Source organism: Brienomyrus brachyistius, chromosome 2 (assembly GCF_023856365.1).
Source record: "Brienomyrus brachyistius isolate T26 chromosome 2, BBRACH_0.4, whole genome shotgun sequence".
NCBI lineage: Eukaryota > Metazoa > Chordata > Actinopteri > Osteoglossiformes > Mormyridae > Brienomyrus > Brienomyrus brachyistius.
The window spans coordinates 36,956,703-36,975,772 of record NC_064534.1 but is presented as its reverse complement, the minus strand read 5'-3'; the positions used below and the strand labels follow the sequence as shown (position 1 = coordinate 36,975,772).

Genomic DNA, 19,070 nt, shown 5'->3' with positions numbered 1-19,070 from the left:
ATCGAGTCTTCTGTGGTGAAGTGGTTTTTGCATAGAAAACAAAGCGATGAGTTGAAGAGGAATTATATCAGTACTTTGTTTAAAACTGTGTGTAAAAAGCTGTCTCTTTATCATTAACAATAAGTTGTAAAACGTGAATGGGGAGTGACAGTCTTCAAGTTTGTGAGAAGATCGCGCCCTGGTGGAATAAAGGCACGAACAGCTTACAGCACCTAGAATTACCAGGAAGTATTTAGAGTAAAACGGTTTCTAAAAGCTGGCTTTATGAAAGAGAGAAATAAAAAATATATATATATATATAAAATAGTAAAATGGAAGGGGAGTGATAGATTTAAATTAATCGTGAAGTGGAGCGCCCCCTGTATAAAGTAAAAGTGAGAAAAGCTTACAGCACCTGGTATTCCCAGGTGGTCTCCCATCCAAGTACTAACCAGACCCTACCCTGCTTAGCTTCCGAGATCAGACGAGATCGGGCGTGTTCAGGGTGGTATGGCCGTAAGCGAGAGAAACTACCAAAAACAGCCCTTTTGCATTACACGCCTCTATACATGCCAGTTGATCCCATTGGATACTACTAATGTTCTTTTTTTTTTTTTTTATCTGACTCACACTGAAGCCCCACCATCCAATCGGCAGCGCCGGACCCACACCCAACATTCACCAAACTACTCAGCCGGCAGCCTACCACAATTATTCCATTCTTTCCGCCTCCGCACACTTCCTTCTTTTTAACTCATTTTCACTACCGCACAGGTTAATCGCCGCACGTCCCCCGCCGGCAAACATTACTCCTTTGCCTACTGCATGCAGGCTTCTCTTAACGACCCTCTGTTATCAACTCCGCTAACAGCCACAAAATCTCCGCCGCACGAAGCCCACTGGTAGCTGCTGAATCACATGCTTCCCCAAAACGTCGCACTGTCAGAACACTGGGAGCTACACACATCAACAAGTCCATACTGCAGGCTGCAGCCAGAACAATTTTCTACATTCAAACATCAACGGCCTCTTCTCTCTAAAAATTCACCAGACCGCTTCTACCACCAGCAAAGAAGTTTCCATCCCTAATTCCTCTGTGATTCCCACTAACCTAAACATTAAGCTGGCATTGAAGGGTGTGAATTACCCCGGCCAATCTGTTCTTTTAAATACAGCTTTTAGCAAGTTTTGAAAGGAGAAGAGCAGAACTTGCTATGCCAATAATATCGAGTCTTCTGTGGCGAAGTGGTTTTTGCATAGAAAACAAAGCGGTCAGTTGAAGAGGAATAATATCAGTACTTTGTTTAAAACTGTGTGTAAAAAGCTGTCTCTTTATCATTAACAATAAGTTGTAAAACGTGAATGGGGAGTGACAGTCTTCAAGTTTGTGAGAAGATCGCGCCCTGGTGGAATAAAGGCACGAACAGCTTACAGCACCTAGAATTACCAGGAAGTATTTAGAGTAAAACGGATTCTAAAAGCTGCCTTTATGAATGAGAGAAAAAAAAAAATATATATATATATATAATAGTAAAATGGAAGGGGAGTGATAGATTTAAATTAATCGTGAAGTGGAGCGCCCCCCGTTTAAAGTAAAAGTGAGAAAAGCTTACAGCACCTGGTATTCCCAGGAGGTCTACCATCTAAGTACTAACCAGACCCTACCCTGCTTAGCTTCCGAGATCAGACGAGATCGGGCGTGTTCAGGGTGGTATGGCCGTAAGCGAGAGATGCTACCAAAAACAGCCCTTTTGCATTACACGCGTCTATACATGCCAGTTAGTCCCATTGGATCCTACTCCTGGTTTTTTTTTTTTTATCTGACTCACACTGCAGCCCCACCATCCAATCGGCAGCGCCGGACCCACACCAAACATTCACCAAACTACTCAGCCGGCAGCCTACCACAATTATTCCATTCTTTCCGCATCCGCACACTTCCTTCTTTTTAACTCCTTTTCACTACCGCACAGGTTAATCGCCGCACGTCCCCCGCCGGCAAACATTACTCCTTTGCCTACTGCATGCAGGCTTCTCTTAACGACCCTCTGTTATCAACTCCGCTAACAGCCACAAAATCTCCGCCGCACGAAGCCCACTGGTAGCTGCTGAATCACATGCTTCCCCAAAACGTCGCGCTGTCAGAACACTGGGAGCTACACACACCAACAAGTCCATACTGCAGGCTGCAGCCAGAACAATTTTCTACATTCAAACATCGACGGCCTCTTCTCTAAAAAATTCACCAGACCGCTTCTACCACCAGCAAAGAAGTTTCCATCCCTAATTCCTCTGTGATTCCCACTAACCTAAACATTAAGCTGGCATTGAAGGGTGTGAATTACCCCGGCCAATCTGTTCTTTTAAATACAGCTTTTAGCAAGTTTTGAAAGGAGAAGAGCAGAACTTGCTATGCCAATAATATCGAGTCTTCTGTGGCGAAGTGGTTTTTGCATAGAAAACAAAGCGGTCAGTTGAAGAGGAATAATATCAGTACTTTGTTTAAAACTGTGTGTAAAAAGCTGTCTCTTTATCATTAACAATAAGTTGTAAAACGTGAATGGGGAGTGACAGTCTTCAAGTTTGTGAGAAGATCGCGCCCTGGTGGAATAAAGGCACGAACAGCTTACAGCACCTAGAATTACCAGGAAGTATTTAGAGTAAAACGGATTCTAAAAGCTGCCTTTATGAATGAGAGAAAAAAAAAAATATATATATATATATAATAGTAAAATGGAAGGGGAGTGATAGATTTAAATTAATCGTGAAGTGGAGCGCCCCCCGTTTAAAGTAAAAGTGAGAAAAGCTTACAGCACCTGGTATTCCCAGGAGGTCTCCCATCTAACTACTAACCAGACCCTACCCTGCTTAGCTTCCGAGATCAGACGAGATCGGGCGTGTTCAGGGTGGTATGGCCGTAAGCGAGTGATGCGACCAAAAACAGCCCTTTTGCATTACACGCGTCTATACATGCCAGTTAGTCCCATTGGATCCTACTCCTGGTTTTTTTTTTTTTATCTGACTCACACTGCAGCCCCACCATCCAATCGGTAGCGCCGGACCCACACCCAACATTCACCAAACTACTCAGCCGGCAGCCTACCACAATTATTCCATTCTTTCCGCATCCGCACACTTCCTTCTTTTTAACTCATTTTCACTACCGCACAGGTTAATCGCCGCACGTCCCCCGCCGGCAAACATTACTCCTTTGCCTACTGCATGCAGGCTTCTCTTAACGACCCTCTGTTATCAACTCCGCTAACAGCCACAAAATCTCCGCCGCACGAAGCCCACTGGTAGCTGCTGAATCACATGCTTCCCCAAAACGTCGCGCTGTCAGAACACTGGGAGCTACACATACCAACAAGTCCATACTGCAGGCTGCAGCCAGAACAATTTTCTACATTCAAACATCGACGGCCTCTTCTCTAAAAAATTCACCAGACCGCTTCTACCACCAGCAAAGAAGTTTCCATCCCTAATTCCTCTGTGATTCCCACTAACCTAAACATTAAGCTGGCATTGAAGGGTGTGAATTACCCCGGCCAATCTGTTCTTTTAAATACAGCTTTTAGCAAGTTTTGAAAGGAGAAGAGCAGAACTTGCTATGCCAATAATATCGAGTCTTCTGTGGCGAAGTGGTTTTTGCATAGAAAACAAAGCGGTCAGTTGAAGAGGAATAATATCAGTACTTTGTTTAAAACTGTGTGTAAAAAGCTGTCTCTTTATCATTAACAATAAGTTGTAAAACGTGAATGGGGAGTGACAGTCTTCAAGTTTGTGAGAAGATCGCGCCCTGGTGGAATAAAGGCACGAACAGCTTACAGCACCTAGAATTACCAGGAAGTATTTAGAGTAAAACGGTTTCTAAAAGCTGCCTTTATGAATGAGAGAAAAAAAAAAATATATATATATATATAATAGTAAAATGGAAGGGGAGTGATAGATTTAAATTAATCGTGAAGTGGAGCGCCCCCCGTTTAAAGTAAAAGTGAGAAAAGCTTACAGCACCTGGTATTCCCAGGAGGTCTACCATCTAAGTACTAACCAGACCCTACCCTGCTTAGCTTCCGAGATCAGACGAGATCGGGCGTGTTCAGGGTGGTATGGCCGTAAGCGAGAGATGCTACCAAAAACAGCCCTTTTGCATTACACGCGTCTATACATGCCAGTTAGTCCCATTGGATCCTACTCCTGGTTTTTTTTTTTTTATCTGACTCACACTGCAGCCCCACCATCCAATCGGCAGCGCCGGACCCACACCAAACATTCACCAAACTACTCAGCCAGCAGCCTACCACAATTATTCCATTCTTTCCGCATCCGCACACTTCCTTCTTTTTAACTCCTTTTCACTACCGCACAGGTTAATCGCCGCACGTCCCCCGCCGGCAAACATTACTCCTTTGCCTACTGCATGCAGGCTTCTCTTAACGACCCTCTGTTATCAACTCCGCTAACAGCCACAAAATCTCCGCCGCACGAAGCCCACTGGTAGCTGCTGAATCACATGCTTCCCCAAAACGTCGCGCTGTCAGAACACTGGGAGCTACACACACCAACAAGTCCATACTGCAGGCTGCAGCCAGAACAATTTTCTACATTCAAACATCGACGGCCTCTTCTCTAAAAAATTCACCAGACCGCTTCTACCACCAGCAAAGAAGTTTCCATCCCTAATTCCTCTGTGATTCCCACTAACCTAAACATTAAGCTGGCATTGAAGGGTGTGAATTACCCCGGCCAATCTGTTCTTTTAAATACAGCTTTTAGCAAGTTTTGAAAGGAGAAGAGCAGAACTTGCTATGCCAATAATATCGAGTCTTCTGTGGCGAAGTGGTTTTTGCATAGAAAACAAAGCGGTCAGTTGAAGAGGAATAATATCAGTACTTTGTTTAAAACTGTGTGTAAAAAGCTGTCTCTTTATCATTAACAATAAGTTGTAAAACGTGAATGGGGAGTGACAGTCTTCAAGTTTGTGAGAAGATCGCGCCCTGGTGGAATAAAGGCACGAACAGCTTACAGCACCTAGAATTACCAGGAAGTATTTAGAGTAAAACGGATTCTAAAAGCTGCCTTTATGAATGAGAGAAAAAAATATATATATATATATATATAATAGTAAAATGGAAGGGGAGTGATAGATTTAAATTAATCGTGAAGTGGAGCGCCCCCCGTTTAAAGTAAAAGTGAGAAAAGCTTACAGCACCTGGTATTCCCAGGAGGTCTCCCATCTAACTACTAACCAGACCCTACCCTGCTTAGCTTCCGAGATCAGACGAGATCGGGCGTGTTCAGGGTGGTATGGCCGTAAGCGAGTGATGCGACCAAAAACAGCCCTTTTGCATTACACGCGTCTATACATGCCAGTTAGTCCCATTGGATCCTACTCCTGGTTTTTTTTTTTTTATCTGACTCACACTGCAGCCCCACCATCCAATCGGTAGCGCCGGACCCACACCCAACATTCACCAAACTACTCAGCCGGCAGCCTACCACAATTATTCCATTCTTTCCGCATCCGCACACTTCCTTCTTTTTAACTCATTTTCACTACCGCACAGGTTAATCGCCGCACGTCCCCCGCCGGCAAACATTACTCCTTTGCCTACTGCATGCAGGCTTCTCTTAACGACCCTCTGTTATCAACTCCGCTAACAGCCACAAAATCTCCGCCGCACGAAGCCCACTGGTAGCTGCTGAATCACATGCTTCCCCAAAACGTCGCGCTGTCAGAACACTGGGAGCTACACACACCAACAAGTCCATACTGCAGGCTGCAGCCAGAACAATTTTCTACATTCAAACATCGACGGCCTCTTCTCTCTAAAAATTCACCAGACCGCTTCTACCACCAGCAAAGAAGTTTCCATCCCTAATTCCTCTGTGATTCCCACTAACCTAAACATTAAGCTGGCATTGAAGGGTGTGAATTACCCCGGCCAATCTGTTCTTTTAAATACAGCTTTTAGCAAGTTTTGAAAGGAGAAGAGCAGAACTTGCTATGCCAATAATATCGAGTCTTCTGTGGCGAAGTGGTTTTTGCATAGAAAACAAAGCGGTCAGCTGAAGAGGAATAATATCAGTACTTTGTTTAAAACTGTGTGTAAAAAACGGTCTCTCCTTATTATTAACAATAAGTTGAAATACGTGAATGGCGAGTGACAGTCTTCAAGTTTGTGAGAAGATCGCGCCCTGGTGGAATAAAGGCACGAACAGCTTACAGCACCTAGAATTACCAGGAAGTATTTAGAGTAAAACGGTTTCTAAAAGCTGCCTTTATGAATGAGAGAAAAAAAAAAATATATATATATATATATATATATATATATATATAATAGTAAAATGGAAGGGGAGTGATAGATTTAAATTAATCGTGAAGTGGAGCGCCCCCCGTTTAAAGTAAAAGTGAGAAAAGCTTACAGCACCTGGTATTCCCAGGTGGTCTCCCATCCAAGTACTAACCAGACCCTACCCTGCTTAGCTTCCGAGATCAGACGAGATCGGGCGTGTTCAGGGTGGTATGGCCGTAAGCGAGAGATGCTACCAAAAACAGCCCTTTTGCATTACACGCGTCTATACATGCCAGTTAGTCCCATTGGATCCTACTCCTGGTTTTTTTTTTTTTTTTATCTGACTCACACTGCAGCCCCACCATCCAATCGGCAGCGCCGGACCCACACCAAACATTCACCAAACTACTCAGCCGGCAGCCTACCACAATTATTCCATTCTTTCCGCATCCGCACACTTCCTTCTTTTTAACTCCTTTTCAGTACTGCACAGGTTAATCGCCGCACGTCCCCCGCCGGCAAACATTACTCCTTTGCCTACTGCATGCAGGCTTCTCTTAACGACCCTCTGTTATCAACTCCGCTAACAGCCACAAAATCTCCGCCGCACGAAGCCCACTGGTAGCTGCTGAATCACATGCTTCCCCAAAACGTCGCGCTGTCAGAACACTGGGAGCTACACACACCAACAAGTCCATAATGCAGGCTGCAGCCAGAACAATTTTCTACATTCAAACATCGACGGCCTCTTCTCTCTAAAAATTCACCAGACCGCTTCTACCACCAGCAAAGAAGTTTCCATCCCTAATTCCTCTGTGATTCCCACTAACCTAAACATTAAGCTGGCATTGAAGGGTGTGAATTACCCCGGCCAATCTGTTCTTTTAAATACAGCTTTTAGCAAGTTTTGAAAGGAGAAGAGCAGAACTTGCTATGCCAATAATATCGAGTCTTCTGTGGCGAAGTGGTTTTTGCATAGAAAACAAAGCGGTCAGTTGAAGAGGAATAATATCAGTACTTTGTTTAAAACTGTGTGTAAAAAGCGGTCTCTTTATCATTAACAATAAGTTGTAAAACGTGAATGGGGAGTGACAGTCTTCAAGTTTGTGAGAAGATCGCGCCCTGGTGGAATAAAGGCACGAACAGCTTACAGCACCTAGAATTACCAGGAAGTATTTAGAGTAAAACGGTTTCTAAAAGCTGCCTTTATGAAAGAGAGAAAAAAAAAAAAAAAAAAAAATATATATATATATATATATATATATATATATATAAAATAGTAAAATGGAAGGGGAGTGATAGATTTAAATTAATCGTGAAGTGGAGCGCCCCCTGTATAAAGTAAAAGTGAGAAAAGCTTACAGCACCTGGTATTCCCAGGTGGTCTCCCATCCAAGTACTAACCAGACTCTACCCTGCTTAGCTTCCGAGATCAGACGAGATCGGGCGTGTTCAGGGTGGTATGGCCGTAAGCGAGAGAAACTACCAAAAACAGCCCTTTTGCATTACACGCCTCTATACATGCCAGTTGGTCCCATTGGATACTACTAATGTTCTTTTTTTTTTTTTTATCTGACTCACACTGCAGCCCCACCATCCAATCGGCAGCGCCGGACCCACACCCAACATTCACCAAACTACTCAGCCGGCAGCCTACCACAATTATTCCATTCTTTCCGCATCCGCACACTTCCTTCTTTTTAACTCATTTTCACTACCGCACAGGTTAATCGCCGCACGTCCCCCGCCAGCAAACATTACTCCTTTGCCTACTGCATGCAGGCTTCTCTTAACGACCCTCTGTTATCAACTCCGCTAACAGCCACAAAATCTCCGCCGCACGAAGCCCACTGGTAGCTGCTGAATCACATGCTTCCCCAAAACGTCGCGCTGTCAGAACACTGGGAGCTACACACACCAACAAGTCCATACTGCATGCTGCAGCCAGAACAATTTTCTACATTCAAACATCGACGGCCTCTTCTCTCTAAAAATTCACCAGACCGCTTCTACCACCAGCAAAGAAGTTTCCATCCCTAATTCCTCTGTGATTCCCACTAACCTAAACATTAAGCTGGCATTGAAGGGTGTGAATTACCCCGGCCAATCTGTTCTTTTAAATACAGCTTTTAGCAAGTTTTGAAAGGAGAAGAGCAGAACTTGCTATGCCAATAATATCGAGTCTTCTGTGGCGAAGTGGTTTTTGCATAGAAAACAAAGCGGTCAGTTGAAGAGGAATAATATCAGTACTTTGTTTAAAACTGTGTGTAAAAAGCTGTCTCTTTATCATTAACAATAAGTTGTAAAACGTGAATGGGGAGTGACAGTCTTCAAGTTTGTGAGAAGATCGCGCCCTGGTGGAATAAAGGCACGAACAGCTTACAGCACCTAGAATTACCAGGAAGTATTTAGAGTAAAACGGTTTCTAAAAGCTGCCTTTATGAATGAGAGAAAAAAAAATATATATATATATGTATATATATATATATAAAATAGTAAAATGGAAGGGGAGTGATAGATTTAAATTAATCGTGAAGTGGAGCGCCCCCTGTATAAAGTAAAAGTGAGAAAAGCTTACAGCACCTGGTATTCCCAGGTGGTCTCCCATCCAAGTACTAACCAGACCCTATCCTGCTTAGCTTCCGAGATCAGATGAGATCGGGCGTGTTCAGGGTGGTATGGCCGTAAGCGAGAGAAACTACCAAAAACAGCCCTTTTGCATTACACGCCTCTATACATGCCAGTTGGTCCCATTGGATACTACTAATGTTCTTTTTTTTTTTTATCTGACTCACACTGCAGCCCCACCATCCAATCGGTAGCGCCGGACCCACACCCAACATTCACCAAACTACTCAGCCGGCAGCCTACCACAATTATTCCATTCTTTCCGCATCCGCACACTTCCTTCTTTTTAACTCATTTTCACTACCGCACAGGTTAATCGCCGCACGTCCCCCGCCGGCAAACATTACTCCTTTGCCTACTGCATGCAGGCTTCTCTTAACGACCCTCTGTTATCAACTCCGCTAACAGCCACAAAATCTCCGCCGCACGAAGCCCACTGGTAGCTGCTGAATCACATGCTTCCCCAAAACGTCGCGCTGTCAGAACACTGGGAGCTACACACACCAACAAGTCCATACTGCAGGCTGCAGCCAGAACAATTTTCTACATTCAAACATCGACGGCCTCTTCTCTCTAAAAATTCACCAGACCGCTTCTACCACCAGCAAAGAAGTTTCCATCCCTAATTCCTCTGTGATTCCCACTAACCTAAACATTAAGCTGGCATTGAAGGGTGTGAATTACCCCGGCCAATCTGTTCTTTTAAATACAGCTTTTAGCAAGTTTTGAAAGGAGAAGAGCAGAACTTGCTATGCCAATAATATCGAGTCTTCTGTGGCGAAGTGGTTTTTGCATAGAAAACAAAGCGGTCAGTTGAAGAGGAATAATATCAGTACTTTGTTTAAAACTGTGTGTAAAAAGCTGTCTCTTTATCATTAACAATAAGTTGTAAAACGTGAATGGGGAGTGACAGTCTTCAAGTTTGTGAGAAGATCGCGCCCTGGTGGAATAAAGGCACGAACAGCTTACAGCACCTAGAATTACCAGGAAGTATTTAGAGTAAAACGGTTTCTAAAAGCTGCCTTTATGAATGAGAGAAAAAAAAAAAAAATATATATATATATATATATAAAATAGTAAAATGGAAGGGGAGTGATAGATTTAAATTAATCGTGAAGTGGAGCGCCCCCTGTATAAAGTAAAAGTGAGAAAAGCTTACAGCACCTGGTATTCCCAGGTGGTCTCCCATCCAAGTACTAACCAGACCCTACCCTGCTTAGCTTCCGAGATCAGACGAGATCGGGCGTGTTCAGGGTGGTATGGCCGTAAGCGAGAGAAACTACCAAAAACAGCCCTTTTGCATTACACGCCTCTATACATGCCAGTTGGTCCCATTGGATACTACTCCTGGTTTTTTTTTTTTTTTTATCTGACTCACACTGCAGCCCCACCATCCAATCGGCAGCGCCGGACCCACACCCAACATTCACCAAACTACTCAGCCGGCAGCCTACCACAATTATTCCATTCTTTCCGCATCCGCACACTTCCTTCTTTTTAACTCATTTTCACTACCGCACAGGTTAATCGCCGCACGTCCCCCGCCGGCAAACATTACTCCTTTGCCTACTGCATGCAGGCTTCTCTTAACGACCCTCTGTTATCAACTCCGCTAACAGCCACAAAATCTCCGCCGCACGAAGCCCACTGGTAGCTGCTGAATCACATGCTTCCCCAAAACGTCGCGCTGTCAGAACACTGGGAGCTACACACACCAACAAGTCCATACTGCAGGCTGCAGCCAGAACAATTTTCTACATTCAAACATCGACGGCCTCTTCTCTCTAAAAATTCACCAGACCGCTTCTACCACCAGCAAAGAAGTTTCCATCCCTAATTCCTCTGTGATTCCCACTAACCTAAACATTAAGCTGGCATTGAAGGGTGTGAATTACCCCGGCCAACCTGTTCTTTTAAATACAGCTTTTAGCAAGTTATGAAAGGAGAAGAGCAGAACTTGCTATGCCAATAATATCGAGTCTTCTGTGGCGAAGTGGTTTTTGCATAGAAAACAAAGCGGTCAGTTGAAGAGGAATAATATCAGTACTTTGTTTAAAACTGTGTGTAAAAAGCTGTCTCTTTATCATTAACAATAAGTTGTAAAACGTGAATGGGGAGTGACAGTCTTCAAGTTTGTGAGAAGATCGCGCCCTGGTGGAATAAAGGCACGAACAGCTTACAGCACCTAGAATTACCAGGAAGTATTTAGAGTAAAACGGTTTCTAAAAGCTGCCTTTATGAATGAGAGAAAAAAAAATATATATATATAAAATAGTAAAATGGAAGGGGAGTGATAGATTTAAATTAATCGTGAAGTGGAGCGCCCCCCGTTTAAAGTAAAAGTGAGAAAAGCTTACAGCACCTGGTATTCCCAGGAGGTCTCCCATCCAAGTACTAACCAGACCCTACGCTGCTTAGCTTCCGAGATCAGACGAGATCAGGCGTGTTCAGGGTGGTATGGCCGTAAGCGAGAGATGCTACCAAAAACAGCCCTTTTGCATTACACGCGTCTATACATGCCAGTTAGTCGCATTGGATCCTACTCCTGGTTTTTTTTTTTTTTTTCTGACTCACACTGCAGCCCCACCATCCAATCGGCAGCGCCGGACCCACACCAAACATTCACCAAACTACTCAGCCGGCAGCCTACCACAATTATTCCATTCTTTCCGCATCCGCACACTTCCTTCTTTTTAACTCATTTTCAGTACTGCACAGGTTAATCGCCGCACGTCCCCCGCCGGCAAACATTACTCCTTTGCCTACTGCATGCAGGCTTCTCTTAACGACCCTCTGTTATCAACTCCGCTAACAGCCACAAAATCTCCGCCGCACGAAGCCCACTGGTAGCTGCTGAATCACATGCTTCCCCAAAACGTCGCGCTGTCAGAACACTGGGAGCTACACACACCAACAAGTCCATACTGCAGGCTGCAGCCAGAACAATTTTCTACATTCAAACATCGACGGCCTCTTCTCTCTAAAAATTCACCAGACCGCTTCTACCACCAGCAAAGAAGTTTCCATCCCTAATTCCTCTGTGATTCCCACTAACCTAAACATTAAGCTGGCATTGAAGGGTGTGAATTACCCCGGCCAATCTGTTCTTTTAAATACAGCTTTTAGCAAGTTTTGAAAGGAGAAGAGCAGAACTTGCTATGCCAATAATATCGAGTCTTCTGTGGCGAAGTGGTTTTTGCATAGAAAACAAAGCGGTCAGTTGAAGAGGAATAATATCAGTACTTTGTTTAAAACTGTGTGTAAAAAGCTGTCTCTTTATCATTAACAATAAGTTGTAAAACGTGAATGGGGAGTGACAGTCTTCAAGTTTGTGAGAAGATCGCGCCCTGGTGGAATAAAGGCACGAACAGCTTACAGCACCTAGAATTACCAGGAAGTATTTAGAGTAAAACGGTTTCTAAAAGCTGCCTTTATGAATGAGAGAAAAAAAAAAAATATATATATATATATAAAATAGTAAAATGGAAGGGGAGTGATAGATTTAAATTAATCGTGAAGTGGAGCGCCCCCTGTATAAAGTAAAAGTGAGAAAAGCATACAGCACCTGGTATTCCCAGGTGGTCTCCCATCCAAGTACTAACCAGACCCTACCCTGCTTAGCTTCCGAGATCAGACGAGATCAGGCGTGTTCAGGGTGGTATGGCCGTAAGCGAGAGAAACTACCAAAAACAGCCCTTTTGCATTACACGCCTCTATACATGCCAGTTGGTCCCATTGGATACTACTAATGTTCTTTTTTTTTTTTTATCTGACTCACACTGAAGCCCCACCATCCAATCGGCAGCGCCGGACCCACACCCAACATTCACCAAACTACTCAGCCGGCAGCCTACCACAATTATTCCATTCTTTCCGCATCCGCACACTTCCTTCTTTTTAACTCATTTTCACTACCGCACAGGTTAATCGCCGCACGTCCCCCGCCGGCAAACATTACTCCTTTGCCTACTGCATGCAGGCTTCTCTTAACGACCCTCTGTTATCAACTCCGCTAACAGCCACAAAATCTCCGCCGCACGAAGCCCACTGGTAGCTGCTGAATCACATGCTTCCCCAAAACGTCGCGCTGTCAGAACACTGGGAGCTACACACACCAACAAGTCCATACTGCAGGCTGCAGCCAGAACAATTTTCTACATTCAAACATCGACGGCCTCTTCTCTCTAAAAATTCACCAGACCACTTCTACCACCAGCAAAGAAGTTTCCATCCCTAATTCCTCTGTGATTCCCACTAACCTAAACATTAAGCTGGCATTGAAGGGTGTGAATTACCCCGGCCAATCTGTTCTTTTAAATACAGCTTTTAGCAAGTTTTGAAAGGAGAAGAGCAGAACTTGCTATGCCAATAATATCGAGTCTTCTATGGCGAAGTGGTTTTTGCATAGAAAACAAAGCGGTCAGTTGAAGAGGAATAATATCAGTACTTTGTTTAAAACTGTGTGTAAAAAGCTGTCTCTTTATCATTAACAATAAGTTGTAAAACGTGAATGGGGAGTGACAGTCTTCAAGTTTGTGAGAAGATCGCGCCCTGGTGGATTAAAGGCACGAACAGCTTACAGCACCTAGAATTACCAGGAAGTATTTAGAGTAAAACGGTTTCTAAAAGCTGGCTTTATGAAAGAGAGAAAAAAAAAATATATATATATATAAAATAGTAAAATGGAAGGGGAGTGATAGATTTAAATTAATCGTGAAGTGGAGCGCCCCCTGTATAAAGTAAAAGTGAGAAAAGCTTACAGCACCTGGTATTCCCAGGTGATCTCCCATCCAAGTACTAACCAGACCCTACCCTGCTTAGCTTCCAAGATCAGACGAGATCGGGCGTGTTCAGGGTGGTATGGCCGTAAGCGAGAGATGCTACCAAAAACAGCCCTTTTGCATTACACGCGTCTATACATGCCAGTTAGTCCCATTGGATCCTACTCCTGGTTTTTTTTTTTTTATCTGACTCACACTGCAGCCCCACCATCCAATCGGCAGCGCCGGACCCACACCAAACATTCACCAAACTACTCAGCCGGCAGCCTACCACAATTATTCCATTCTTTCCGCATCCGCACACTTCCTTCTTTTTAACTCCTTTTCACTACCGCACAGGTTAATCGCCGCACGTCCCCCGCCGGCAAACATTACTCCTTTGCCTACTGCATGCAGGCTTCTCTTAACGATCCTCTGTTATCAACTCCGCTAACAGCCACAAAATCTCCGCCGCACGAAGCCCACTGGTAGCTGCTGAATCACATGCTTCCCCAAAACGTCGCGCTGTCAGAACACTGGGAGCTACACACACCAACAAGTCCATACTGCAGGCTGCAGCCAGAACAATTTTCTACATTCAAACATCGACGGCCTCTTCTCTCTAAAAATTCACCAGACCGCTTCTACCACCAGCAAAGAAGTTTCCATCCCTAATTCCTCTGTGATTCCCACTAACCTAAACATTAAGCTGGCATTGAAGGGTGTGAATTACCCCGGCCAATCTGTTCTTTTAAATACAGCTTTTAGCAAGTTTTGAAAGGAGAAGAGCAGAACTTGCTATGCCAATAATATCGAGTCTTCTGTGGCGAAGTGGTTTTTGCAAAGAAAACAAAGCGGTCAGTTGAAGAGGAATAATATCAGTACTTTGTTTAAAACTGTGTGTAAAAAGCTGTCTCTTTATCATTAACAATAAGTTGTAAAACGTGAATGGGGAGTGACAGTCTTCAAGTTTGTGAGAAGATCGCGCCCTGGTGGAATAAAGGCACGAACAGCTTACAGCACCTAGAATTACCAGGAAGTATTTAGAGTAAAACGGTTTCTAAAAGCTGCCTTTATGAATGAGAGAAAAAAAAAAAATATATATATATATAATAGTAAAATGGAAGGGGAGTGATAGATTTAAATTAATCGTGAAGTGGAGCGCCCCCCGTTTAAAGTAAAAGTGAGAAAAGCTTACAGCACCTGGTATTCCCAGGAGGTCTCCCATCCAAGTACTAACCAGACCCTACCCTGCTTAGCTTCCGAGATCAGACGAGATCGGGCGTGTTCAGGGTGGTATGGCCGTAAGCGAGAGAAACTACCAAAAACAGCCCTTTTGCATTACACGCCTCTATACATGCCAGTTGGTCCCATTGGATACTACTAATGTTCTTTTTTTTTTTTTTATCTGACTCACACTGCAGCACCACCATCCAATCGGCAGCGCCGGACCCACACCAAACATTCACCAAACTACTCAGCCGGCAGCCTACCACAATTATTCCATTCTTTCCGCATCCGCACACTTCCTTATTTTTAACTCCTTTTCACTACCGCACAGGTTAATCGCCGCACGTCCCCCGCCGGCAAACATTACTCCTTTGCCTACTGCATGCAGGCTTCTCTTAACGACCCTCTGTTATCAACTCCGCTAACAGCCACAAAATCTCCGCCGCACGAAGCCCACTGGTAGCTGCTGAATCACATGCTTCCCTAAAACGTCGCGCTGTCAGAACACTGGGAGCTACACACACCAACAAGTCCATACTGCAGGCTGCAGCCACAACAATTTTCTACATTCAAACATCGACGGCCTCTTCTCTCTAAAAATTCACCAGACCGCTTCTACCACCAGCAAAGAAGTTTCCATCCCTAATTCCTCTGTGATTCCCACTAACCTAAACATTAAGCTGGCATTGAAGGGTGTGAATTACCCCGGCCAATCTGTTCTTTTAAATACAGCTTTTAGCAAGTTTTGAAAGGAGAAGAGCAGAACTTGCTATGCCAATAATATCGAGTCTTCTGTGGCGAAGTGGTTTTTGCATAGAAAACAAAGCGGTCAGTTGAAGAGGAATAATATCAGTACTTTGTTTAAAACTGTGTGTAAAAAGCTGTCTCTTTATCATTAACAATAAGTTGTAAAACGTGAATGGGGAGTGACAGTCTTCAAGTTTGTGAGAAGATCGCGCCCTGGTGGAATAAAGGCACGAACAGCTTACAGCACCTAGAATTACCAGGAAGTATTTAGAGTAAAACGGTTTCTAAAAGCTGGCTTTATGAAAGAGAGAAAAAAAATATATATATATATATATAATAGTAAAATGGAAGGGGAGTGATAGATTTAAATTAATCGTGAAGTGGAGCGCCCCCCGTTTAAAGTAAAAGTGAGAAAAGCTTACAGCACCTGGTATTCCCAGGAGGTCTCCCATCCAAGTACTAACCAGACCCTACCCTGCTTAGCTTCCGAGATCAGACGAGATCGGGCGTGTTCAGGGTGGTATGGCCGTAAGCGAGAGAAACTACCAAAAACAGCCCTTTTGCATTACACGCCTCTATACATGCCAGTTGGTCCCATTGGATACTACTAATGTTCTTTTTTTTTTTTTTATCTGACTCACACTGCAGCCCCACCATCCAATCGGCAGCGCCGGACCCACACCAAACATTCACCAAACTACTCAGCCGGCAGCCTACCACAATTATTCCATTCTTTCCGCATCCGCACACTTCCTTCTTTTTAACTCCTTTTCAGTACCGCACAGGTTAATCGCCGCACGTCCCCCGCCGGCAAACATTACTCCTTTGCCTACTGCATGCAGGCTTCTCTTAACGACCCTCTGTTATCAACTCCGCTAACAGCCACAAAATCTCCGCCGCACGAAGCCCACTGGTAGCTGCTGAATCACATGCTTCCCTAAAACGTCGCGCTGTCAGAACACTGGGAGCTACACACACCAACAAGTCCATACTGCAGGCTGCAGCCACAACAATTTTCTACATTCAAACATCGACGGCCTCTTCTCTCTAAAAATTCACCAGACCGCTTCTACCACCAGCAAAGAAGTTTCCATCCCTAATTCCTCTGTGATTCCCACTAACCTAAACATTAAGCTGGCATTGAAGGGTGTGAATTACCCCGGCCAATCTGTTCTTTTAAATACAGCTTTTAGCAAGTTTTGAAAGGAGAAGAGCAGAACTTGCTATGCCAATAATATCGAGTCTTCTGTGGCGAAGTGGTTTTTGCATAGAAAACAAAGCGGTCAGTTGAAGAGGAATAATATCAGTACTTTGTTTAAAACTGTGTGTAAAAAGCTGTCTCTTTATCATTAACAATAAGTTGTAAAACGTGAATGGGGAGTGACAGTCTTCAAGTTTGTGAGAAGATCGCGCCCTGGTGGAATAAAGGCACGAACAGCTTACAGCACCTAGAATTACCAGGAAGAATTTAGAGTAAAACGGTTTCTAAAAGCTGGCTTTATGAAAGAGAGAAAAAAAAAATATATATATATATAAAATAGTAAAATGGAAGGGGAGTGATAGATTTAAATTAATAGTGAAGTGCAGCGCCCCCTGTATAAAGTAAAAGTGAGAAAAGCTTACAGCACCTGGTATTCCCAGGTGGTCTCCCATCCAAGTACTAACCAGACCCTACCCTGCTTAGCTTCCGAGATCAGACGAGATCGGGCGTGTTCAGGGTGGTATGGCCGTAAGCGAAAGAAACTACCAAAAACAGCCCTTTTGCATTACACGCCTCTATACATGCCAGTTGGTCCCATTGGATACTACTAATGTTCTTTTTTTTTTTTTTATCTGACTCACACTGCAGCCCCACCATCCAATCGGCAGCGCCGGACCCACACCAAACATTCACCAAACTACTCAGCCGGCAGCCTACCACAATTATTCCATTCTTTCCGCATCCGCACACTTCCTTCTTTTTAACTCCTTTTCAGTACCGCACAGGTAAATCGCCGCACGTCCCCCGCCGGCAAACATTACTCCTTTGCCTACTGCATGCAAGAGAGAGATGGAATACCGCTTTTGTCAAATTGACAGGTCGGGTCAAAGGTCACGTTCAAAAGTTCAGTGGGCGGAGCTTATGTTGTAGTGGGTTGAGCTTGGTTGTGTAACTGACGCAATAGCATATGGATTTAATTATTTATTTAAATATTTTTTTTTGTCTTCTTCCCCGGGGGGGTTGGTTGTGTAACTGCTGCAATGGTATTTGTATTTAATTATTTATTTATTATTTTAAATGATTGTGGCTTAGGGGGCCTGGGTTGGTTGTGTTAGTGCTGCATTGGTATTTGGATTTAATTATTTATTATTTTAAATGCTTATTTTAAATGTTTATTATTTTAAAATGATATTGAGGAGAGTGCTTATGAGTGTGTATTATTTTAAAAATGATATTGATGAGAGTGCTTATGAGCGTGTGTTATTTGAATAAGTTATTATTATTATTATTTTGTGGTGCGCGGGCGGGAGTGAGCGTGGCTGGGTTACCTGATGGAGCGCGAGCGTACGGTGTGCGGTAGCGTGGTAAGGTCCCCGGGCTTCGGAGAATCAGCAAAGGACTTATTCACATACTGGTGCGGTAGCGCGGAAAGGTCCGCACGGCTTTGGATAATCCTCGGAGAGAGCGATGCGGGAGAGCTGAGAGGCGTGCTGCTGCGCGAGTCTGAGAGAAACTGTGAGAGACTGTGGGATAAAATGGTAAAGTTGGAGCAAAGAATGAGAGGAGGAGGTGCAGGGTCTATCGTCCAATAAAAACGCTCGGCGCTAGTTTTGACCGTGTGTTTTTTCCTCACGCAAGCGTTTGTATCACATCGGCGTATGGCGCCAATTTGTAAAGGTCATAAGTCGAGACATACATCGAGTCTGTCAATTTGTCCGCCAGTAAATTCTGCAGGGCCGTGCCACCTGGCCATCGAGGCGCCCCCCTACCCGGCCACGCGGGCCATACATCGAGTCTGACACTTTACCCCTCCAGTAAATTCTGTTTAAAGTTTTGTTTTCACATACGTCCCAAATTACAGATAATTTTCTTACACAGGCACGAGTAGCATCATCAAGGTCGTACCACCTGGTCATACATCAAGTCTGACAATTTCCCCGCCAGTAAATTCTGTTTATAGTTTTGTTTGTCATACATGACCGTGCAGATATGGGGTGACAGAGACAATTAAATTGTATTACGTCGAGCGGGGGGCCTTTTCCTCCTCCTAGAGGCACAACGCCTTACCAAAGTTTGTACCAGCCAAAGAACCACAAGTTTCATCGAGACCTTACCCGGTAAGTATATTATTTCTTTTATTCCTGTTATAAAAATGCTATTCAATTAAAAAATAACATTCTAATAATAGGTATTCTCTCTTTTTTTTTTTTCTATGTACGAGAGAGAGAG

General features: G+C 44.0%; 15 non-coding genes across 15 annotated transcripts; all 15 read right to left on the bottom strand.

Moving 5' to 3' along the window:
* Positions 1 to 382: 382 nt before the first annotated feature.
* Positions 383 to 501, bottom strand: LOC125736145 (5S ribosomal RNA). The gene has a single exon (XR_007395428.1). It is a non-coding gene; the product is annotated as a 5S ribosomal RNA (ribosomal RNA).
* Positions 502 to 1,585: 1,084 nt separating this feature from the next.
* On the bottom strand, positions 1,586 to 1,704 carry LOC125733631 (5S ribosomal RNA). Its single transcript, XR_007392970.1, has one exon. It is a non-coding gene; the product is annotated as a 5S ribosomal RNA (ribosomal RNA).
* A 1,079-nt stretch (positions 1,705 to 2,783) lies between these two features.
* On the bottom strand, positions 2,784 to 2,902 carry LOC125733716 (5S ribosomal RNA). Its single transcript, XR_007393053.1, has one exon. It is a non-coding gene; the product is annotated as a 5S ribosomal RNA (ribosomal RNA).
* A 1,079-nt stretch (positions 2,903 to 3,981) lies between these two features.
* Positions 3,982 to 4,100, bottom strand: LOC125733630 (5S ribosomal RNA). The gene has a single exon (XR_007392969.1). It is a non-coding gene; the product is annotated as a 5S ribosomal RNA (ribosomal RNA).
* Positions 4,101 to 5,179: 1,079 nt separating this feature from the next.
* Positions 5,180 to 5,298, bottom strand: LOC125733713 (5S ribosomal RNA). The gene has a single exon (XR_007393051.1). It is a non-coding gene; the product is annotated as a 5S ribosomal RNA (ribosomal RNA).
* A 1,100-nt stretch (positions 5,299 to 6,398) lies between these two features.
* On the bottom strand, positions 6,399 to 6,517 carry LOC125736134 (5S ribosomal RNA). The gene has a single exon (XR_007395417.1). It is a non-coding gene; the product is annotated as a 5S ribosomal RNA (ribosomal RNA).
* A 1,113-nt stretch (positions 6,518 to 7,630) lies between these two features.
* On the bottom strand, positions 7,631 to 7,749 carry LOC125734077 (5S ribosomal RNA). The gene has a single exon (XR_007393403.1). It is a non-coding gene; the product is annotated as a 5S ribosomal RNA (ribosomal RNA).
* A 1,097-nt stretch (positions 7,750 to 8,846) lies between these two features.
* Positions 8,847 to 8,965, bottom strand: LOC125733324 (5S ribosomal RNA). The gene has a single exon (XR_007392671.1). It is a non-coding gene; the product is annotated as a 5S ribosomal RNA (ribosomal RNA).
* A 1,090-nt stretch (positions 8,966 to 10,055) lies between these two features.
* LOC125736123 (5S ribosomal RNA) lies at positions 10,056 to 10,174 on the bottom strand. The gene has a single exon (XR_007395406.1). It is a non-coding gene; the product is annotated as a 5S ribosomal RNA (ribosomal RNA).
* A 1,079-nt stretch (positions 10,175 to 11,253) lies between these two features.
* LOC125735051 (5S ribosomal RNA) lies at positions 11,254 to 11,372 on the bottom strand. Its single transcript, XR_007394350.1, has one exon. It is a non-coding gene; the product is annotated as a 5S ribosomal RNA (ribosomal RNA).
* Positions 11,373 to 12,456: 1,084 nt separating this feature from the next.
* Positions 12,457 to 12,575, bottom strand: LOC125734265 (5S ribosomal RNA). The gene has a single exon (XR_007393584.1). It is a non-coding gene; the product is annotated as a 5S ribosomal RNA (ribosomal RNA).
* A 1,081-nt stretch (positions 12,576 to 13,656) lies between these two features.
* Positions 13,657 to 13,775, bottom strand: LOC125734862 (5S ribosomal RNA). The gene has a single exon (XR_007394165.1). It is a non-coding gene; the product is annotated as a 5S ribosomal RNA (ribosomal RNA).
* A 1,079-nt stretch (positions 13,776 to 14,854) lies between these two features.
* On the bottom strand, positions 14,855 to 14,973 carry LOC125734392 (5S ribosomal RNA). Its single transcript, XR_007393706.1, has one exon. It is a non-coding gene; the product is annotated as a 5S ribosomal RNA (ribosomal RNA).
* Positions 14,974 to 16,055: 1,082 nt separating this feature from the next.
* On the bottom strand, positions 16,056 to 16,174 carry LOC125734381 (5S ribosomal RNA). Its single transcript, XR_007393695.1, has one exon. It is a non-coding gene; the product is annotated as a 5S ribosomal RNA (ribosomal RNA).
* A 1,082-nt stretch (positions 16,175 to 17,256) lies between these two features.
* Positions 17,257 to 17,375, bottom strand: LOC125736111 (5S ribosomal RNA). The gene has a single exon (XR_007395394.1). It is a non-coding gene; the product is annotated as a 5S ribosomal RNA (ribosomal RNA).
* Positions 17,376 to 19,070: the final 1,695 nt, after the last annotated feature.